This window comes from Phoca vitulina, unplaced genomic scaffold, assembly GCF_004348235.1.
Source record: "Phoca vitulina isolate PV1807 unplaced genomic scaffold, GSC_HSeal_1.0 scaffold54, whole genome shotgun sequence".
Taxonomy (NCBI): Eukaryota; Metazoa; Chordata; class Mammalia; order Carnivora; family Phocidae; genus Phoca; species Phoca vitulina.
The window spans coordinates 8,688,655-8,710,381 of record NW_022589757.1 but is presented as its reverse complement, the minus strand read 5'-3'; positions in this window follow the sequence as shown (position 1 = coordinate 8,710,381).

The following is a 21,727-nucleotide window of genomic DNA, read 5'->3' as shown; positions in this document are numbered from 1 at the left end:
ACACCAATCTGTTTCTGGGCCTCACACACCAATCAGAAAGCTTGAAGCTGGAGCCAAAGCATCCATATTTCTATAGTATCTTCCAGTCATCTCTGTGTGCCCAGTGGAAAGACATAGTCAAAAGCATAATGGAGGTAGGACACTTTTATAATTTAAGAAAGATTGGGTAATTTATTGAGTATCCAAATAAGAACCCATTTAAATCTGCACAACACAAGAAATAATGAAGTGTTTAGTGAATTCAGTCTCATGAAGAGTTTCTCAAAGAAGCCCTCCTACTTTTATAATCTTAGGGCTGATTGAAAGTCTCTTGGAGATTAGAGTGGGCCTCATGTTATCCAAGGACCTAAGCCAGTGGCCTTAGCTGTGAGGTAATGTGGTGCAGTGCTATAGATGACCTGCCAGGGCCATCTCCAGGGCCTTGCCTGGAATGGCCAACAAGAGCTGAACCACCTTACTTACTCTTTACTATGGTATGATTAAAGTTCTCATTCTACCAAAAACTTCTGTAAGGGCCCCTCTCCTTCCCACATAATCTTGGGTGAAATCGTGACCTAGACCTAGACCTAGCACAAAGCTCTCCTTTCACAGACTCATAGAAATGGGAGCCAATGCTTGGGTGAGCAATCCAGCCTGGCTTTCCTGATCCTGATTTTCTCCATTTTGCTAGCTTCAAAAGTTTTCTTCTTCCTTCTCTCTTAGAATGTAAGAATGAATGAATAATTGTCTACAAAGCCTCTTGACTTTCTTGAAGAAAAGTACCATCTGAATATAAAAGTGAAAGTGCTAGACATCTATCAAAGCTCAAAGCAAAGAAAGTCCCAGACTGGGAAGAAACTTGCAAAATATAATTTCACACCTCAAAGTCAACATCTTGTACAAATGACTAAGTGGCATTTTTTTGAGGTCAAGAGAACCTGTAGAGTCTACAGGTTCCACTGAACAATAGTAAGAACAACCAGACCCTGTGCAGTGATTAATAGTTTGCAAAGCACTGTCATATACATGACCTCATTTCTCATAAATGAGACATGCACATGAAGCAGAAATACTGTAAGATAATATCTATTCTTACCATCACTTAAAATAAAGGGAACCCAAGACTTAGAGTAAATTTTACTCAAGTTCCTTCAGCTGTTAAGGGGTAGAATTAGCAACTGAATCCAGATCTTGTGGTGCCTAAATCCAAGCCATTTCCATTACCTGGGAATGCTTCCTTGGAGAGCCAAGTACCCCTCTCCTCTCCAGCTTCTTGTTTTGTTATGAATAATTCATTAAAGAATGATTCTTGACCTCTTCAGTGAGGAATCAGCACTTTGGATCACAGAACCAACCTACAGTCACCCACCAGTGCAGGCGGTCGTTACTTTTAAGATGACTTAAGTCTGGTCCTCCAGATCCAAAATATTCCTTCTTCTCAAAGCTTTACTACTGTAAAGTAAGTTTAAATTCTAAGTCACCAAGTAAAATAAGTTTAAATTGTAAATCACCAAGAAAAACTTTAGGAAAACTTGCTTTTAGGCAACTACTCCTTAGATATACTGTAGTTAGCTATGATTTATTGTCCCTTCCTGTGCTAGACACTAGCACTTTAATATAAGTTCCCTCAGTCACTCTTTAAGCATTTATTTTTTGAATACCTGAAAAGTTTAAGCATACTTCTAATCGTTGCAGATATAGTAGTGAACAAAATAGTCAACCTCAGCCCTCCATAGGGTTAGTAGGGGACAGACAGTATGCAAAATAAACAAATAAGTAACATGTCAGGGGATGGTAAGAGCTGTGGATATCCAGAAAATCCTCAGGAGGGAGGGTGATGTAGGGGTGGCCATGTGATACTGCTGTTGGCATGTGTTTGGGAAGGTCTCTGACTTGAGCAGCTCACTCAAGGACATGGGGGAGTAAACCATATGGTTATCTGGGGACAGAGCTTTTTAAGGAGAGAGAACAGAGTGTGAGTGTCCTTGGGAAAGAATGCTGGGTGTGAGGAACATCTACTAAAACAGCATGGCTGGACCAGGAGGAGCAAGGGAAGACAGGTAGAAGATAAGATAGAGAAGAGGCATGGAGGAGAGGTCCAGAGGACTTAGAGGCCATTGTCTGAACATGGGTTTCTAGTGAATCTTCACAAGTAAGCCTAATTACCTGTATTTTAAAGTTAAAAAGACATGCACAGAGAAATTTCATACTTCCTCAAGACTACTATGCGGTGATCAGGGGTTTAAATCCAGAATTTCTGATTCTAAACTTAGCTTTTTGTCCTCTTCTCTCTCTATCCTGAGGATCCTTCTGCTCCTGCAGTCCTGAGTAAAGACTTTAGACAGATAGCTATGTTCACAACTAGCTAGTTTATAAATCTTGATACACATTTCTAAAGTCAACATTAAGAAAAAATTCATATTGGGCATTGTAATGAGAGGCAAATTACATTCTAAGATGTTGCATTTATTGAGTTGGGATTTGTAATCTAGACAATCTCATGCTTTGTTTGTAACAAGAGGAAGAAAGGCAGAAGAGAGGAAGCTGTGGCTACAAGTCTTGGAAATGCTGAACACAATGGCATTCTGAACAACTGGAGATCAAAGAGGCCAGTGGAAATGCGGCCAGCATGAAAAGCCAGGCCAATCCCCTTAGGATGAGATGGAGATGTCCTGCACCTGTTATCTAGAAAATCTTCTGAAAGGCACAGAGTGAAAATGCTGTCCTATGTTTTGGTTCAAGTCCCTTTGACAATGGCTATAGAAGCTGGAAAGACTCAAATCTAGCTTTCTCATGTTACTTCAAAATTCTAGTAAACATGGTTGGCCAGTTGTATCATGCCATCGAAAAAACACTGTCCCTGTGATCATATTTTCTGATGAGCCCTAGGACCCCTGCATACACTCTCTGGAGCACATTTCACTTGGTGTCTACTCATTCATGTTTTGATTTCTGTGCTATGTGGTATCATTCACATCAGGTGCCTCCTTCATGTCAGATACCTGCACCCTTAGGTATGGCCCCCTGTAGATCCAGGCCAAGTCACCTGGTGTCATGTGGAAACAAATGAACAGTATATAGGTTATTGACCCATGCAGGCACATTGGATGTTTAGAAGACAAGCCTCACTCCCTTCAATGGAGTAACTTAATAAAATCTTACTGTAACCTCAGCTCTCAGAAATTATGGTGCTCTGAGGAATTCCAAGGCAGCTCAGGAGTGCCATCAGAACAGATTATTTCTGGAGATTCTATATGTCCTCATCCAGCTATCATCTATCCATCCATCCACCCATCCATCTATCCATCCATCAGGCTTCCTGACAGCCATCCTTCAAATGCAGAAACAAAGTAAGTTCTGAGAGCATGTCCCTGGTGGAATTCCCTAACCAGCACAAATGTTGATGGCAACCTCAGGCTGATGAGAACAGCTAAATGAGAGTTGCATGTCCGGGAAAAAGAAGGGTGCCATTCTAGTAGGGAAGTCAGGGTGCTGCTGAAGAACCTGTCCTGATAGATCCTGACCAACATTCATGGAGTCTTGCCTGTGAAAGCATGACTGGTGATTTCCTCTGTGGTCTAATTTCAGGAATGCCAAGAAAAAAAATCATGCTTTCAAAACACCTTCTCCCTCCTGATTGTTGCTGCCTAAAATTCCTAAAATTTACTGATAAGCAGAGGAGTCAGTATAATTTGAGGTAAGACAAAAAACAAAAAGAACCTCCCCCCAACCTAGGAACAGCCACATTGCAGTGTATATTCACTTTAGGGTACAACTGACTCTTCTCAGAGGAGGCTATTGTGGGATTAGGAGAGTGAGATGGTATTCATTCTCTATTGCTACTATAAATTACCCTAAACATTTTTTCTTATTAAAAGATTGTATTTATTTGACAAAGAGAGAGAGAGAGAGAGAGCATGAGCATGGGGAAGGGCAGAGGGAGAGGGAGAGGTAAGCTCCCCGCTGAACAGGGAACCTGACATGGGGCTCAATCCCAGGACCCTGGGATCATGACCTGAGCCCAAGGCAGACACTTAGCCAACTGAACCACCCAGGGACCCTAAATTACCCTAAACTTAGTGGCTTAAAACAACACCCATTTACTGTTTTACAGTTCTGTAGATTAAAAGGCTGTGTGACTTGGCTGGACTCTGCTCAGGGTTTTACAAGGTCAAGATCAAGGTGTTGGCAGAACTGCATTCCCTACTGGAGGCTCTGGGAGAGAACCCACTTCTGGATGTCTCAGGTTGTTGTCAGAGTCTAGTTTTTTCAGTTGTAGGACCGATGTCCCCATTTCCTTTTTGACTATTGGCCAAAGGTTGTTTGCAGCTTCTGGAGGCTGCCTGAATCCCCTGGTCTATGGACCCCTTTCTCCATCTTCAAAGCCAACAATACTGATTGAGTACTTTTCATGCTCCACATCTCTCTTGCCTCTCTTCTGCCTCATTCCTCCTGCTTCATCCACTGCATCTCTCTGACTTCAGCTGCAGAAGTTTCTCTGCTTTTAAGGCTCAAGTGATTCAATTGGACCCATCACATAACTCAGGATGTTTTCCCTGTCTTAAAGACTGTAAATTTACCTATATCTGCCAAGCCTTTTTGCCCTATAATTTCATATATTTATAGGACCCAGGAAGTAGAGTGTGGACATCTTTGGGAAGGAAGCCATTATTTCGTCTACCACAGAGGTGAAGAGCAAGAAGACAGGTTTTTTTAGGCATTATTTCTTTTTAATCCTCACAATCACAAAGAAGCACCAGGAGCTCAGAGATGTTAAAAACTTAACTCAGGTAATATGGCTAAACCTCAGCAGCACTGAAGTCTGAATACAACAATGTCAACTCATAGACAAATAGAATGTTAGACCTAAAAGGGCCTTAGAAATAATCTAGACCTGAGTAATCAAAGATGGTGGCAGAGTAGGAGAACCTGAGACTCCTCTCCTCCCACAAACACAGCTAGATAACTATCAAATCATCCTAAATACTCTAAAAATTGACCTGAAGGCTGACAGAACAAACTCCACAACTAAAGGGAAAGAAGAAGCCACATTGAGGAAGATAGGAAATGCAGGGATGTGGGTTTGGGAGAAGTGGATCGAGGGTGCTGCAGAGGTGGGGAGCCGTGGTTGCAGAGCAAAGCAAGAGAGAGGAGTGCATGCACAGGGGAATGCACAAGGAGAATGTTTCCCCAAAGCCATTGGCTTGGAAAATATGAAGGGCTGATTTTTTTTATTTTCTTGCAATTAGCGGGGCTTAAAGCCTGGAGTTTTAAAGGTCAGTGGGCTTGGCTGGGACAGAGCCCTGAGTGCACTGCCTTGCTCCTGAAGAGAAGGCAGGCAAAAACCTGGGAGCAGTGTGAAATAAAGTGAAGAACATCTGGGGCACACAGTGGGGAGATTATTTGCTCATCTGGGAGAGCATCCCTGGGAGGCAATGTTCACAAAGATACCTCTCCAGGAAGAGGGGAACTGACTGGTGCCATCCCCCACCCCTACCCCTCAGCATAAACACAGAGCCATGGGTGAGAGGCAGCACAGAGCCAACACTGGCTGCCCACTTGTTTACACCAAGTCCCCCACCCCATCCTGCCTGTGGTGCTCTGGCAGGGCTACCTTTTAGGTCAAGCTTACCTCAGTCCCAATGCGGTGGGTCCCTTCCCCAAGAAGACCAGCCCAGACCCTTGCCCACACCACATCTCTAAAGCCTGGAGTTTTAAAGGTGAGCAGGCTTGGCTGGGATAGATCCCAGAGGGCACTGTGCTGCTCCTGGAGAGAAAGAAGACAGACAAACAACTCAGGGGCAGACAGCATGGAAACAGCAATCTGAAAAATGTCTGCGGCACACAAGGGGGAGATGGTTCCCTATTCTAGGAGTGCTTCCCTGAGAGGCAGCACTCAAGGAGACACCTCTCCAGGAAAAAAGGAGGTTGTTGCCATATTCCTGCCCTGCCCTTCAGCATAAACACAGAGTCACCTGAGGGAAGCAGCTTAGCCTGGACACTGGCTGCCTAACTTGCTCACACTAAGCCCCATCCCCTTGTGCTTTGGCAGGACTGCCCTTCTCAGTCAAGCTTGCCTCAGTCCCAGCTCAGTTTGTCCCTCCCTTGGAAGACCAGCATAAACCCCTGCCCACATATCTCCTGACCAGAGGTTTCTGCAGGGCCTCAGTTCTGGTGGAGTTGGTGACAGGTCTCATTTCACAAGCAGACCAGAGCACACCTAGTTAAAATTCACCACATTGAGGCCAGGGAACAAATGCTGCCCACTGCAGTCAAGGGGAGCCTCTGCAGATGACTGGCCTAAAGGATAGAGCAGCCAAAATACAACAGCAGAGCTGGAGACACTCCCTGAAGCCCCAGGCCCTGGACACTACATGACCTCTTTTTCATAAGGTCTTTACTTTCAAGAGCAGGAGACATACTGGCTTTTCTAACACATAAAAGAAGGCAGATACTTAGACAAAATGCCAAGATGGAGGAATTTATCCCAAATGAAAGAACAAGATAAGACCATGGCCAGAGATCTAAGCAAAACAGATATAAGTAACATGCTTGATAGAGAATTTAAAGCAACAATCAAAGGATACTCACTGGGCTTGAGAAAAGAATGGAAGACATTAGGGAAACCCTTACCACAGAGATAAAAGAGTTAAAAAAGAATGCATCAGAGATGAAGAATGCAATAAACAAGATTGAAAACAGGCTTGATGCAATGAAAAGCAAGCTAGAGAATTCAGGAGAATGAATTAGTGATCTGGAAGACAAAGGAATGAAAAGTAATGAAGCTGAACAAAAGAGAGAAAAAAGAATTAAGCAACATAAGAATAGATATAGGGAACTCAGTGACTCCATCAAATATGATAGCATTCATATTATAGGAGTCCCAGAAGAAGAAAAAAAAGAAAAGGGGGCAGAAAATTTATTTCAAGAAATAATAGCATAAAACTTCCCTAATCTGGAGAAGGAAACAGACATCCAGATCCAGGAGGCATAGAGAACTCCCATCAAAATCAACAAAATCAGGCCAACACCAAGACGTATTGTAATTAAATTTGCAAAATATAGTGATAAGGCAACATCTTAGAAGTGGCAAGACACAAGAAGGCAGTAACTTACAAGGGAAGACCCATAAGATAGCTGCAGATTTCTCAACAGAAACTTGGCAAGCCTGAAAGGAGTGGCATGGTATGTTCAAAGTGCTGGATGGGAAAAATCTGCAGCCAAAAATACTCTACAGCAAAGCTATCTATCCTTTGGAATAGAAGGAGAGATAAAGAATCTCCCAGACAAACAAAAACTAAAGGAGTTCATGACTACTAAACCAGCCCTGTAAGAAATATTAAAGGGGACTCTGAGTGCAAAGGAGAGACCAAAGGTGACAAAGACAAGAAAGGATTAGAGAAAATCTCCAGAAACAATTAAAACAAGTAATAAAATAGCAATAAATACATATCTATCAATAATTCTTTATCAATAAATACATATCAATAAAATCTCCAGAAACAAAACAATTAATACAATTAAAACAAGTAATAAAATGGCAATAAATAAATATCTATCAATAATTACTTTGAATGTAAATGGACTAAATGCTCCAATCAAAAGACATAAGGTGTCAGAATGGATAAAAAAACAAGACCCATCTATATGTTGCCTATAAGAGACGCATTTTAGATCTAAAGAGACCTGCAGATTGAAAGCGAGGGGGTGGAAAAATATTTATCATGCAAATGGATGTTAAAAGAAAGTCAGAGTAGCAATACTCACACTGGATAAACTAGACTTTTGTTCTTGTATTGTTTTTATCCTGCTTTGTTATCACAGTAGCAATGGCCTCATGGAATGGTTTTGAATGTGTTCCCTCTATTTCATTATTTGTTAAGATTTTGATAAAGATTGTCCTTAATTATCTTTTTAATGTTTGGTAGAATTCACCAACAAAACCATGTGGTCTTGGGCTTTTCTGTGCTGAGAGATTTTTGATTCCTAATTCAACTTTCTTGTTATTGGTCTAAGAAGATTTCCTAGTTCTTGGATTCAAGATTCATGGCTTAATTGTGGTAACATGTGCATTTTTAGGAATTATCTTTTTTTTCTAAATTTTCTGATTTGTTAGTATATAATTGTTTATAGTAATTTGTTATCACACTACATATTTCTGTGGTTATCTGTTGTATTGTTTTCTCTTCCATTTCTCATTTTGGTTTTTGAGTCTTCTCTTTTTTCTTAAAGTAGTTGAGGCATTGCCAATTTTGTTTGTTTTTTTATTTTTATTTTTTGGAAAAACTGGTCATTACTTTCAATGTTATCTTATTGTTTGTTCTGGTCTTTATTTATTTCTGATTTTTCTTTGTTATTTCCTTTCTCTGCTAAGTTTTGGCTAAGTTTCTTCTTCTTCTAATGTGGTATGACATTAAGTTGTTTATTTGAACGTTTTTTCTTTTTCTTTTTTTTTAATATTCTTTTTATTTATTATTTAATTTAATATTTACTTAAGAGAGAGAGAGTGTGAGAGGGAGAGCACGAGCAGTGGGGAGGGGCAGGGAAAGGGGCAGGGGAAGAAACAGACTCCCTGCTGAGCAGGGAGCCCAATGTGGGGCTCGATCCCAGGATTCCAGGATCATGACCTGAGCCAAAGGCAGATGCGTATCCAACTGAGCCACCCAGGAGCCCCTGAACTTTTTTTCTTAATACAAGCATTTATAGCATAAATTTCATTCTAACATCTGCTTTTGCTGCATCCCATAGGTTTTTGAATATTGTGTTTCCTTTTTCTTTTGTTTTGAGACATATTTTGATTTGCCATTTGATTTCTTATTTGGCCCATTCCTTGTGCAGTAGTGTGTGTTTAATATATACATATTAAATATTTAATATTTACTTTGTAGATTTTCCAGCTTTGTTTTATTTTTGATCTTTAGTTTTGTACCACTGTGGTTGGAAAATATACTTTGTATGATTTCAGTCTTCTTAAATGTGTAATATTTGTTATGTCTCTTTTTATGTGATTTAACCAGGGGATTCCACTGTATGTACTTGAAGAAAATGTGTATTCTATTTTTCTTGGATGGAGTCTTTTATATATATGTTCTAGAACCATGTATTCTGAAGTATGCTTCAAGTAAAAAATGCTATTGTTGAAAAAAAATAGCTTTGATTGAGGGTACTCATATAAAATAAAGCATACCAGGGGCACCTGGCTAGTTCAATTGGTAGAGGCTGTGACTCTTGATCTCGAGATTGTGAGTTCAATCCCCATGTTGGGTATAGAGATTACTTAAAAATAAAATCTTAAAAAAAATAAAATAAAATAAAGCATACCAGAGAAGAGAGGGTTGGGGGATGGGTGAAATAGATGAAGGGGATTAAGAGTACACTTATGATGTGTACTGAGTAATGATGTACAGAATTGTTGAATCACCTATTGTACACTTGAAACTAATATAGCACTGTACGTTAACTATACTGGAATTAAAATAAAAAACTTAATTAAAAAAACAAACAAAATGGCAAAAATTAACAAGACAGGAGACAACAAGTGTTGGTGAGGATGTAGAGAAAGGGGAACCCTCTTACACTGTTGGTGGGAATGCAAGTTGGTACAGCCACTCTGGAAAACAGTATGAGGTTCCTCAAGACATTAAAAATGAGCTACCCTATGACCCAGCAATTGCACTACTAGGTATTTACCCCAAAGATACAGACGTAGTGAAAAGAAGGCGCACATGCTCCCCAATGTTCATAGCAGCAATGTCTACAATAGCCAAACTGCGGAAGGAGCCGAGATGTCCTTCAACAGATGAATGGATAAAAAAGATGTGGTTCATATATACAATGGAAATATTACTCAGCCATCAGAAAGGATGAATACCTACCATTTGCATCGACATGGGTGGACTGGGAGGGGATTATGCTAAGTGAAATAAGTCAAGCAGAGAAAGACAATTATCATATGGTTTCACTCATATGTGGAACATAAGCAATAGCATGGAGGACCACAGGGGAAGGGAAGGAAAACTGAATGGGAAGAAATGAGAGAGGGAGACAAACCATTGAAGACTCTGGACTCTAGGAAACAAACTGAAGGTTACAGAATGGAGGGGGTTGGGGGGATGGGGTAACAGTAATTTTAACTTCATCTCAATGAGGTCTTTTTAGCTAATTTTCTCTGGTGTTTCTTTGGTTTTCTGTACCAGCCTCTGAATTTCATTCATGGTTTACCTGTCTTTCTCTACTCTGGATTTTGAGACCCTCAAGGTCATGTCTATTTTGTGCCAAGCACGGCACTTAAATTCATGAAACGAAATAGACATGTTTTCTGCCTCCATAGAGCTTGCAAGCTAATGTTTCAAAAACGTTGTTATTAGAAATTGAATATTAAATGACAATATACAAGTACTTGTTTTCTTATTATTAATAATAAAGAGATTGATCTAAATTGCCAACCAGAGAGTCCAACCATAATATTGATTTAACATCATGTTAACTAATTCAGCTGAAAACCAAAAAGAATTAATTATTAAAATAATTTACTGATCAATGAGACAGAAACAGAGGGCCATTTTCTATAATTGTTCAATTATGGAAGCAGAGTGGAAAAGATTAAAATGTTATGATCCTTATAACCAAATTTCAGGATAATATTATATACTAGGAGAATAAAAACAAAGTAGATTTTCTTTGATTTATCTTTAAATTGGGGCAGAATAAAATGGAAAATAAACAATGGAAGAAAATACCCTCTGGGATACATATGAAAGTAAGAAAAGTGAAAGCAAATAAAAATATCCATTCAAATAAAATCATCAACTACTACCTTTGCATAAAGAAAACTGTATGACTTTAGACAGAACTGTATAACTTTAGACAATTACTTAAAAACTCTGAGCTTCGATTTTATCATCTGTAGAATCATGGCAATGATATTTACCTTACAGTATTTTTTAAGAATACATTTTTAAAAATTAAATTATATTGTGTGCATTTTAAGTAATTACTATTTAAATAAGAATACATATGCCAGGGGCAGCTGGGTGGCTCAGTCATTAAGGTCTGCCTTCAGCTCAGGTCATGATCCCGGGGTCCTGGGATCGAGCCCCGCATCGGGCTCCCTGCTCCGCGGGAAGCCTACTTCTCCCTCTCCCACTCTCCCTGCTTGTGTTCCCTCTCTTTCTGTCAAAAAAAAAAAAAAAAAAAAAAGAATACATATGCCATAGCAAAATACCTTGAAAACAGTAGTAGATTTCTTAAAGTATTATTACTACAATATTACATTTTTTGTTTATAGCATCAGTAAAAAGGTAACCCTATAGGATCCAAGATTTATTATTGTTCTAGAAAAAAACAATAGCCACTCAAAGCCCCTGCAGCAAAGGAGGAACCGGGCCATTTTTTTTTTTTTTTTCAGTTTTGTTGTGATTTTCTGGTGGGATCTTTGCCTTTGGGGACTGTGGCTAGCCATCTGCCTCATACTTGCGTCTACCCTGATGATCAGGGTCCAGGTGTAAACATAGAAAACAAGTAATTAAGGGAGAAGCAGGGGAGGATGGCTGGGCTCTGCCTTCAGTGGATGTGCCTGTGCTCTCGTGTGCCATTTAGAGAATGATATTAAAGCATGGAAGCTGATAGAACTCAAAGGGCAGAACTGCCCAACAGCCTGCAGAGAACCCCGTCTTTGTACCATCACAGAGCATGGCAGAGGTGAGGGCCCTACTTTACATGTATTTGGGGAAGTGGTGACTGTCATCCCCATCACCACTGCCTCAAGGAATAACTTCCCCATGACATAACCTTGCAAAAGTCTGTCTTGTTCATAACAATATCCTTGAATTCTACTGTAGTGCTTGGCATACAGTAGGTCTCAACAAATACTTATTGAGGGTGCCTGAGTGGCTCAGTCGGTTAAGCCTCTGCCTTCAGCTCAGGTCATGATCTCAGGGTCCTGGGACCCTCAGCGGGGAGTCTGCTTCTCCCTCTCCCTCTGCCCCTCTCTTGGCTCCTGCATGCTCTCTCACTCCCTCTCTCTCTCTCAAATAAATAAATACAATCTTTAAAATAAAATACTTGTTGAGTGCATTATACATGACTCAGCTTTTGTTATTATTTGGTTCAAGTATATGGAGATAATACCAAAACAGCTAGCTAAGCTGCAAAGTGTTTCATTTGTCAACATGGTGACATGGCAGATCAGCTCAGTTGGCTGCAGAGAATGATACATCTACCGTCAGGGACTTCTATCAACATGTAGGCCAGCCTATTTACAAAAGGAAAATGTCCTGTTTCCCAACTAAATTTTTTCTATGCCCACAGTTTTTCTAAGTAAAGTGTCTTTAGATGGGAGGGAGGGAAAGAAAGAGATGAAAAGAGAAATGGGCTGATGCAGCCAGAACAGCCATTGCTACTACTCTACAAAGGATATCTATGTCATTTATAAAAGGATGCATTTGGACCTTGTTTTCTTTTTCACAAGTGATTTTTTCCCCTGTCATATTTTAACATGCCTTGAGGAAGCCCTCTGAAGGTCAGGCAGATCTAGGTTCTGCAACTTGCCATTCTGTATGCTAGGGCAAGTAATTCTGGGCTGTGATTTCTTCATAGGTAGGATGAGAATCCTCAAATTTGCAGAGAAAGGGAAGAGGCTGAGCAAGGAGAGTTTCCAAGGGAAGCCCCAGACTGACCCTGCAGGGGAGCTCCAGAGGACAAGTAATCCTGAGCCCATAGTCATTGCCAGGAAGGGATGAGAGAGTGCAAATTACCAGGCTCCAGTCACCTGTTGTCAGTTCCCTGAAAGAGAGTTGTAAGTGCCTCATTTAGACTCCTGTGCACACATAAGCTGGGAAGGAAAACCGAGAACTAGACTAGAGCAGAGGCCCCAGAGTGTTAGCTTTCGTCTGCTTTGAAGCTTAGATGATGCATGTGTATAAAGCCCTTAGGATAGAATTTGGCACAGAGTAAGCACGTATTGGATGTTTGCTACTGTAATTAATATTTTTATTACCTTCTCCACAGTATTAGAGTCACAATTTCACAGCTTTCCAAGCAGAGCTTATAGGCCCAAATGCTTTGGGGTAATGTAGGTTAGAGAAAGTGATGGGAGGAAGACCAGGAAGAGGTGGGACCAGTCAACTGGGCACACCTGTGCAGTCCTAAGTAAGGCATTTAAAATCGAGTGTTTACAAAACACTGTGTACCCAAAGTCAAACCAAACCAAACCAAAACAAAAAACGCATCTGGCTGGTGGCTGGCCAGTTTCTCATGGCTTGTTCTAAATCCTCCTCACAGTCCCTATCTTCCACGCACCCCAGTCCCAACAGGAAAGGATGCCGTTTGACTGCATGCTTGCTGAGGAGTACTCCCTGCTGGGCTTCCTGGAAGCTAGGAGATCCTGGAGTGAGTTTTACTGGGTGGTCTGTCCTCTCCACCCCGGCCTCAGCAACTTCTGGTGAACTCCTCCCCCTTGTGAGGGCCGTGAACATCATGACTGTCTGGGTGCTTGGTCCACTCTGCTTACTGTGTTCTCTAGTCTGGACCAGGGTCTGAGGTGACACGACACAATGAGAGTGGGATTTGTGTTTTGTTTACTCAAGGAGTATTTATTAAGCACTACCAAGTTCTACACTAGGTGCTAGGGATCCTGATGAGAAACAGACTCTTTGTGTGAGAGAGAGACAGACAGCAACAGAGAGAGAATTTCTTTCAGTTTAAAATCTGGTTCAGAAGATCCCCTTGTTTCTCTTGGAGGAAATATAAAGTCAGGAATAAACCAAATTTGCTTATTTATCCATCTATCCTCATCATGGGTCATTTGACTAGCCCAATTCCTAGCATCTCTGTTAACACATCCTCTGTCTTCACAATGACGCTGACCTGTTAGACCGACCATTCATCCTTTACCTGCTGTGTGTACAGCTCTGTGCTTAGTGGTTCAAGTTGGGGGTTTGTGTGCAAGAGAAAAATGAGATACTGTCCTGGGGACACAGGAAGAACATGCATTCAAAAGGCCATCAGAGGCCTAGGACCATTATAACGAATGTTAACTTGTAAAGATGAGACCATAGGTAAATGCTGGAGGTGGAGAGAAGACAGATGCCAGAAGGACAGGAGATTGGGAAAATTCTATGGTTGTAGCCTGGCTCTGCTCTCACCCATCTTATATATTATACTTCTTTTATTTCTATTTTATTTTACATTAATATCCTTTTCATGGTTAAAATGTAATCTGTGTTCATCATAGAAAATTTGGAAGAAAATTAAAAACTATGCATAATCCTATTACCCAGATAGAGCCACAGTTAGCATTTTGGTTTTTTTTTTTCCTTCTAGAGACACATATTTTTACTTTGCTGGGACAACTCTATTTTGAAACTAGCCTTTTTTTTTCCATTTCATACTTTATCCTTGAACTTTCTCCCACATTCTTAAGGACTCTCATGTAACATACTTCTTTTAATGGCTATATGATATTTTGTCACATTGATGTATTATACTTTATTTAAGCAAACTCTCATTTCCTCCTCAAGATCCATTCCTTGTCTCATATTCCAACTAAGGCCAGATTTTCAAAGATACCCGAGGGCCCCAGAAGCCAGCGATAGATGGTTTGCTCTACTCCTTCCCAAGAACTGCAAGAGAGACAGTGGTCATGTTCTGTTTCCACAGCCACGGAAGTGACACCTGAGCTGGCGGCTACTACAGAGGTGGGACAGAAGCAGAGGCAGGGTGGGTGGGAGGCAGGGTGGGTTTGGGATAAAAGGATTTCCCATGGCCAGGTTGAGAGAGCATGAAACCCTTCTTTTACAGGCTGCTTTCAGAAAGCAAAAGATACCAGCCTAATTCTCAGGATTGTTTTGAAAGGCAAGGCGAATGGCACATTTGAGAACTGAATTTGGCTCCATTTGTTCAAGGGAAGGTGGGTGGCTTTCAGCTGCCTAGGAAACAGGCTTTGAATATGTGCTTCCTGGAATTCTTTATGCTTCTCTCCTGAAAGGGTTCCTAGTGTTCCTGATAAAGGAGTCTTATTATTTGGCATTTGCAGGCAGCCTCATTTGGGCAACATTCTGTTCAATTCTTTGTGTTGGTGAGCTCTTGTAAAGCCCCGTGTCTCCTCAGAGCAAGGCCAGAATTCTTCCTTCTCCCTGCCTCTCTCTCCTTCACCCTCTCTGCCTCACTCCCACCTACCAACCTTGTGCATACTTTTATTTCATTACGAATCTGAAAGCTGAACCTGTAGCACTAATTAAGTGAGGCTACACACAGCACATGTGCCTCTGTGTTTCAGGATGCTGCGTAGGAGGGTAAATGGCACATGCAGGGCACAGGTGATGTATTAGAAACGAACATCATCACGACTGGTTGAACATTGACCATGACACAAAACACACAGTCAAGACCTCCAAGACCTTCCAGGAAAAGAAGCAGAAATCAACCGTGGCCAGTCCTTTTACCTCCCCCAGATCTATGGTGTAGAACACAAAGAGGATGGCAGAAGAAGATCTAGAAAGAACAACTTCCTTCTTCGTTCGCTCACTTGTTTGTTCATTAAATCTAAATTAAGCATCTGTTTCAGTATTGTTCACCTAGGAGAATCCAAGTAAGCATGGGATACACTTTAGTTCAATCAGACATCTTATGGAAGTGTCCAGGAAACCACTGGGCACACTGTAGGCATTTTGTACATATTAACGATAGCTAATGTATTGAGCTTTCTATTCACCAAGCACTATTCAAGCATTTTTATATATAATAACATAGTTAGCAATTAAAACAACCTTCTGAAGTTACCCCAACTTGACTGATGAGGTTAAATAACATGCCCAATATCATTGCCTGACTTCTTTTTCTTATCTGTATGTAGGGTATAGCTCAGGAGTCCTGCTCTCTCTGAGCACTTGACCAGACGGGGAAGCAGAACTTCCATAGAAAGGTTAGGACTATGCATCTTGCTGGGAAAAATGAGAAGAGGGACAGAGCTGTGATCCTAAGAATATTCCAGCAGGATCCTCATCATAATCCTGTTGGTTTTCAGCTTGCTGGTAGTAGAAGGTGAGCCAAAGGGGCCCAGCCTAGGGAGACATCTGTTTGGGGATTCTGTCACTATTTCATCACTCCCTCTCACACACACACACACATGCACACAAACACAAACACACACATGCACACAAACACAGAGTTTCTACATTCAAATATTTGTGGATACAATCACAGATGTATGTGGATACAATCACAGATATATGAAAACATTTACAGGAAAATAAAAAACAACAACTGGATTTACCAGGCAAAATTCTGAATGGATATAAAAGTAAGTGTTTCTTTCCCCAAGAATTTTGCAATCTTGCCAGGAAGATAAGACAAATATGTAAATAGCTATCCATAACTCTTCATTATAATGTGAACCTTATGAAAGCAGGAACTTTACTAATCTTGTTCATGACAATATTCTTGGGCTCTTGACAACTCAGTTCAAATTGGCATATACACAATAGACAACAAATAATTGTTGGATGAATGAAAAAGTATAGTTGGCCTTTGAACAACATGGGTTTGAACTGTGTGGGTCTACTTATATACAGATTTTTTCAATAAATATATGGTATCAATAAATAAATACATAATGGTACTATAAATGTATTTTCTCTTATGATATTCTTAATAATATTTTATTTTCTCCAGCTTAATTTACTGTAAGAATACAGTATATAATACAAACAACATACAAAATATGTGTCAACTATTTGTGGTATCCGTAAGGCTTCCAGTCCATACTGGGCTATTAGTAAAGATTTGAGGGACTCAAAGATTATATGTGAAGTTTTGGCAGGGTCAGTGTCCCTAAGCCCTGTGTTGTTCCAAGGGTCAATTGTATATCTCTAGGGGACTGTTTTCTCTCAAAGTGACTGGCCTGAAAAAAAAAAGAACAATCAAAATAAAAGCTGCAATGTATATTATAACCTAGTCTCAGAAGAAACATGTTGTTACTTCTGCCATAGTTTATTGGTTACACAGACCAATGTAGGAGGGGACTACTCAAGAGCATATATTATTAAATAATTAAATACAGTTAGAAATTTGAGAGTGCAATGGTGAAAACAACTCCATTTGAGGCAAATGAATTGGATCTCCAACTAGCAGAGCACACTGTAAATGAGACTCAGCAAGGCTTTTGGAGAAGTATGGCTCTGGCTATGGGCAGTTCCAGAACTCACACCCCAGCCAGAATCATTGGTTGATAACCAACCTCTTGGAGCTGAAAATTTTCTATAGTTTGCTTGTAAATTCTAGCTCACTTGGATAGCATTTCTGTTCCTTTTGTGAGTTGTGTCTCTTTACTTTGAGAAAAATCATACAATATGTATAGACAAGACGCTATTTTCTACCCATCGAGATTGGCAAAAATTCATAAGCTTGACAATATATTAGTGAGGCTGGGGAAGCAGGCACTTTCATACATTGTTAGTGAAAATGTAAAATGTTACAAACCCTGTGGGGCGACTTTGTCAATGTGAGCATTTATTTTTTGACCCTAGAGTTTACCTTGAAGATATACCTCAAACAATAAAAAAACATTTATATGCAAAAGGTTACTTATTACAACATTGTTTATACTGCAAAATTTTGAAACTACCTAAATGTCCAAGTATAGGAGATTGGTTGAGTAAACTTCGGTACACTCACCTTAATGGACTGCTGTGTAGCTGTAAAAAAAAAAAGAATAAGAAAGGTCTCTATCAACTAATATTGAGTGACTACTAAGAGAATTCTTAAGTGAAAAAAAGCAAAGTGCCAGAGAGCATATAAATATAGTATTTTACCCTTTGTGTAAGAAAGAAGAGGAAATAAAAAACTATATACATATACTTGTTTATCTTTACAAAAAGAAACACAGGAAGAATAAAACAGAAAACAATGAAGTTGGCTATCTAAGGGGTGCTGGAAGGGAAATGAGGTGAAGCGATATGGGAGAGAGGGACGCAGAATTATTCTTAGAGAATACCTTCTGTATATCTTTTGCCTTTTGGAAGCATGTCTAGGTATCACATATTTTTTTAAAGATTTTATTCATTTGAGAGAGAGAGAGAGCGCGCGCAGGAGCGGGGGAGGGGCAGAAGGAGAAGGACAAGCAGACTCCCTGCTGAGCAGGGAGCTCAAGGCAGGGCTCTATCCCAGCACTCTGGGATCACAACCCCAGCCAAAGGCAAATGCTCAACTGACTGACCCACCCAGATGCCCCAGCCACATATTTTTAAAAAATATATAAAATATATGTAATTAAATCAACAAGGATGGGAAAGGGAAAAGAACCTAACACTGAAAGCAAACTGAAACATATAAACCTTAAAGTATTTCAAGTAAATTGCATAATCACACAGAATGGGAAAAAGATCGAGCAAGCGCACTGATTTAATTATCTTATGAATGTGGTATTTGATTCTATATCCTCAGTCTGGGGTGGGAGAGAATAGCAAACAAACCTTGCACTTTTTTCAGTAGGTTTCGTTTTATATTTGTGTGGACACAGAAATACTGAAACTACTTTAGATGTACTATAGGATTAAGTGAATGAATAATTGTATATATTTTGTTGGGATCCATTGTGGAGAAAGGATGTACATGAAATGAGAGTAATCAAGAAAAACCCTGTGGGGAGGGATTGTATTTAATATTAACTTTGTAACTTTGTAAACTCATGATTTATAAACTTTGTTAACTTTTGAACTCATGATTTGTAAACTATGCATATATAAATATAAATACACACACATTGATGTACATGTTTGTTTATGTACATATATAAACATTCATATATTTTCTAGCTTTTTCTGCAGCAAGGATCTAGAAGCAAAGCCACCCCAATAGCACCCATAGCAATTAACTCACCTTGGTTTCTAATTACCGTTTTCCAAAAAAAGGAATCAGTGCTCCTCAGAGAAACAGTAAATCCCAGGGCTGGGAGAGGGTAGGTGGAAAATAAGCCTGGAATATTTTGTTACATTAGAAAGTAAGGAAGTTGTAACATACAAAAAAAGACACAGTATCCAACTTAAGTGGCTTTCACTGACCAGATCTGGGACAATTGCACACCAAAATAATTAAGGGCACTAATGAGTTCCTATTGATAATAAATAGATAAATAGTGAGAAGGGAGGGCTCTTGCCTACAGTAATGCTGAGCACTGACTGGAGAGAATGCTGGAGATCATTTTGCAACCATCCTAGTAAGGATCGGTTCAGGCATGGATCAAAAATAGATAGTAAATCTAGTGGGACATTTGGACAGGCCAGGCCTGGAGTTCGGGCCTGGCCCTTCCACATGTATTGCACTGGACAAAATTCATTGACATGGCAACACTGAATTTCAAGGGAGGCTGGAAAATGCATTTTTGCTGTGTGTCCAGGGAAGAAAGGGAAAAAGAACTCAGACATTGGTAAGCATGAGCAGTCCTTGTCACAAGAAACTGTATGTTTGGTATTTATAGTATTTGTAGGTTTTAGGAGATTTGGGCATATTGGAGTATTGAACTATAATAGCTAGTCTCTAAAGAGGGCCCCCTAATGAACTGCCCCTCCTGGTACTTATGCTCTTGGGTGGCCCCCCACATTGTGTCTGGGCTGGCCTGGACTCGTGTTAATTAACAGAAGGAGGCAGAAGTGGCTCTGTCCCAGTTCTAGGCCTAACCTTTAAGAAGATTGTTAGCTTCTGCTTCTTCTCTGTTGGAGCCCTCACTTTTGGAAGCCATGTGGCATCATGTAAGAATACTGGCTTTCCTCTGGAGAGGCCACATAAAGAAGAGGCTTGGAACTGGAGGAGAGGGAGAGAGAGACCCAGCTGTCCCAGAAATCCCAGTCAAGCCTCTAGATGATATTAGTCTTGCTGTTATTATGACTGCAACTGGATGAGAACTGCCCAACAAGCCCAACTGGCCTCAGACCTGTGAGAGGAAACAAGATGGTTCTTGTCGTAAGCTGCTCCATTTCAGGGAGGTTTATTGTATAGCAAGAGATGAACCCTGGGCAGGTAGAACTGATGATTCCAATTTAAACTGTGTAATTGAATAATAGATGTGTGTGTGTGTGTGTGTGTGTGTGTGTGTGTGTGTCTTAATATGTAGGGTAGAAGGGAAATTTACTATACATATAAACAGTATTGAAGTGTTAAGAGGACATAAAATTCACCACAGCAGTATTATTTATTGTATTTACAAAAGCCATCTAAATATTTGTCAAGCTTCTGTTAATCAGATAATTAAAGTACTTACAAAGCAAATAAAATATATGAAATTGGTGCATTTTAATATGTTTACAGGTATTTAATCAACTGACTTGTAAAAGTATCCTTAAAAGTGATGCTAAAGTTTTCTAGATTTATAATTAGAATAATAAAATTTGTATATGGAAGTAACACGCTTAAGGAACAATAGGTTTTAAAATTTGTTTTTCAATAAATGAAATATTGACTTAACACCTCATAGTAACTGCCCAAATTGTCTTTTTGTGTTTGAATGTGCATAAAAACCCACTTTCAGGGACACCTGAATTATTTTGACAATCAGTGTTGAGGGCCTTGAAGTCCAGGAACTTGAAGCTAAAATAAAATTTCAGAATCCCCAGTTTGCATGCCGTGCCCTTATTGCTGTTTTCTGTCTCGCTAGGTACCTAACCCATGCAGGGAAATTAAGGAGTAGCTTCTTCATCCAGGTCTGAGAAGCAGCTGTATCTGGTAAGATCTTTCCTAGCTCTTTAGCATCCCTTCAATCGAGTTTAAAAAATAAAGAACAAATCAGGACCAAGGAAGTGACCTGGGCTGGGAGATCCATGCTAGCTACCTTAACCCACTATGGCAGCTTTAGGACCTATTATTCATTGGTAAGTTTCTAAAATATTAACATTGGCTCTTGGGGCACCTGGGTGGCTCAGTCGTTAAGCATCTGCTCAGGTCATGATCCCAGGGTCCTGGGTTTGAGTCTTGTGTCGGACTCCCTGCTGAGCAAGGAGCCGGTTTCTTCCTCTTCCTCTGCCTGCCACTCCCCCTGCCTGTGCTCTCTCGCTCTCTCTCTGTCAAACAAATAAATAAAATCTTTAAAAAATATATATTAACATTGGCTCCAGAAGGGGCCCTACTCAGGCGGTTCTTCTGCCCCATGCAGAGGGACAGAGTGCATTCTAGAACAAATTCACAGACTTTCCTCTCCAGTTTGTCCAAGACACTCATTATGTGGCTGGTAAGTGGCAGGGGGTGGAAACCCTGGCTTTCGTCCCTACTTATTACATGTGGGACAATTTTAAACACCCCTTTCGGGGAAGAATTGTATCTGCTCCTAACATGACATCCTTGTGTTCCTGAAGCAGTGTCACTCCCTCGGGTGATGGCGTTGATGGGAAGAAGGCCAAAAGCATAATTGAGACAGAGCTCTGGGCCCAGAAGCACGACAACATGTTTGGCAGAGAGGCTGTATAACAAAAAGAAAGAGAGAAATTTCAGAAACCTGACCTCAGAATTCCAAAATTCCAAGTTAGGGATAAGATTTTCCATGACGGGTTTTGTTTTTTTTGCAGGGGAAGTAAAGATAAGGCATGAAAACTCTTGAAAAAAACAGTTTACAAAGGCTTATTCGGGGCAGTTGAGGAGAGATGATCAATCTTCATGTGTGATATGTAAGTTTGTCCCTGTGTAGACTCAGTCTCTGAACTAATAGAAGGATCCAAGCAACCAGCACACTGATAAAGCAGGCGGGGAAGCCGGTTCCTCATCT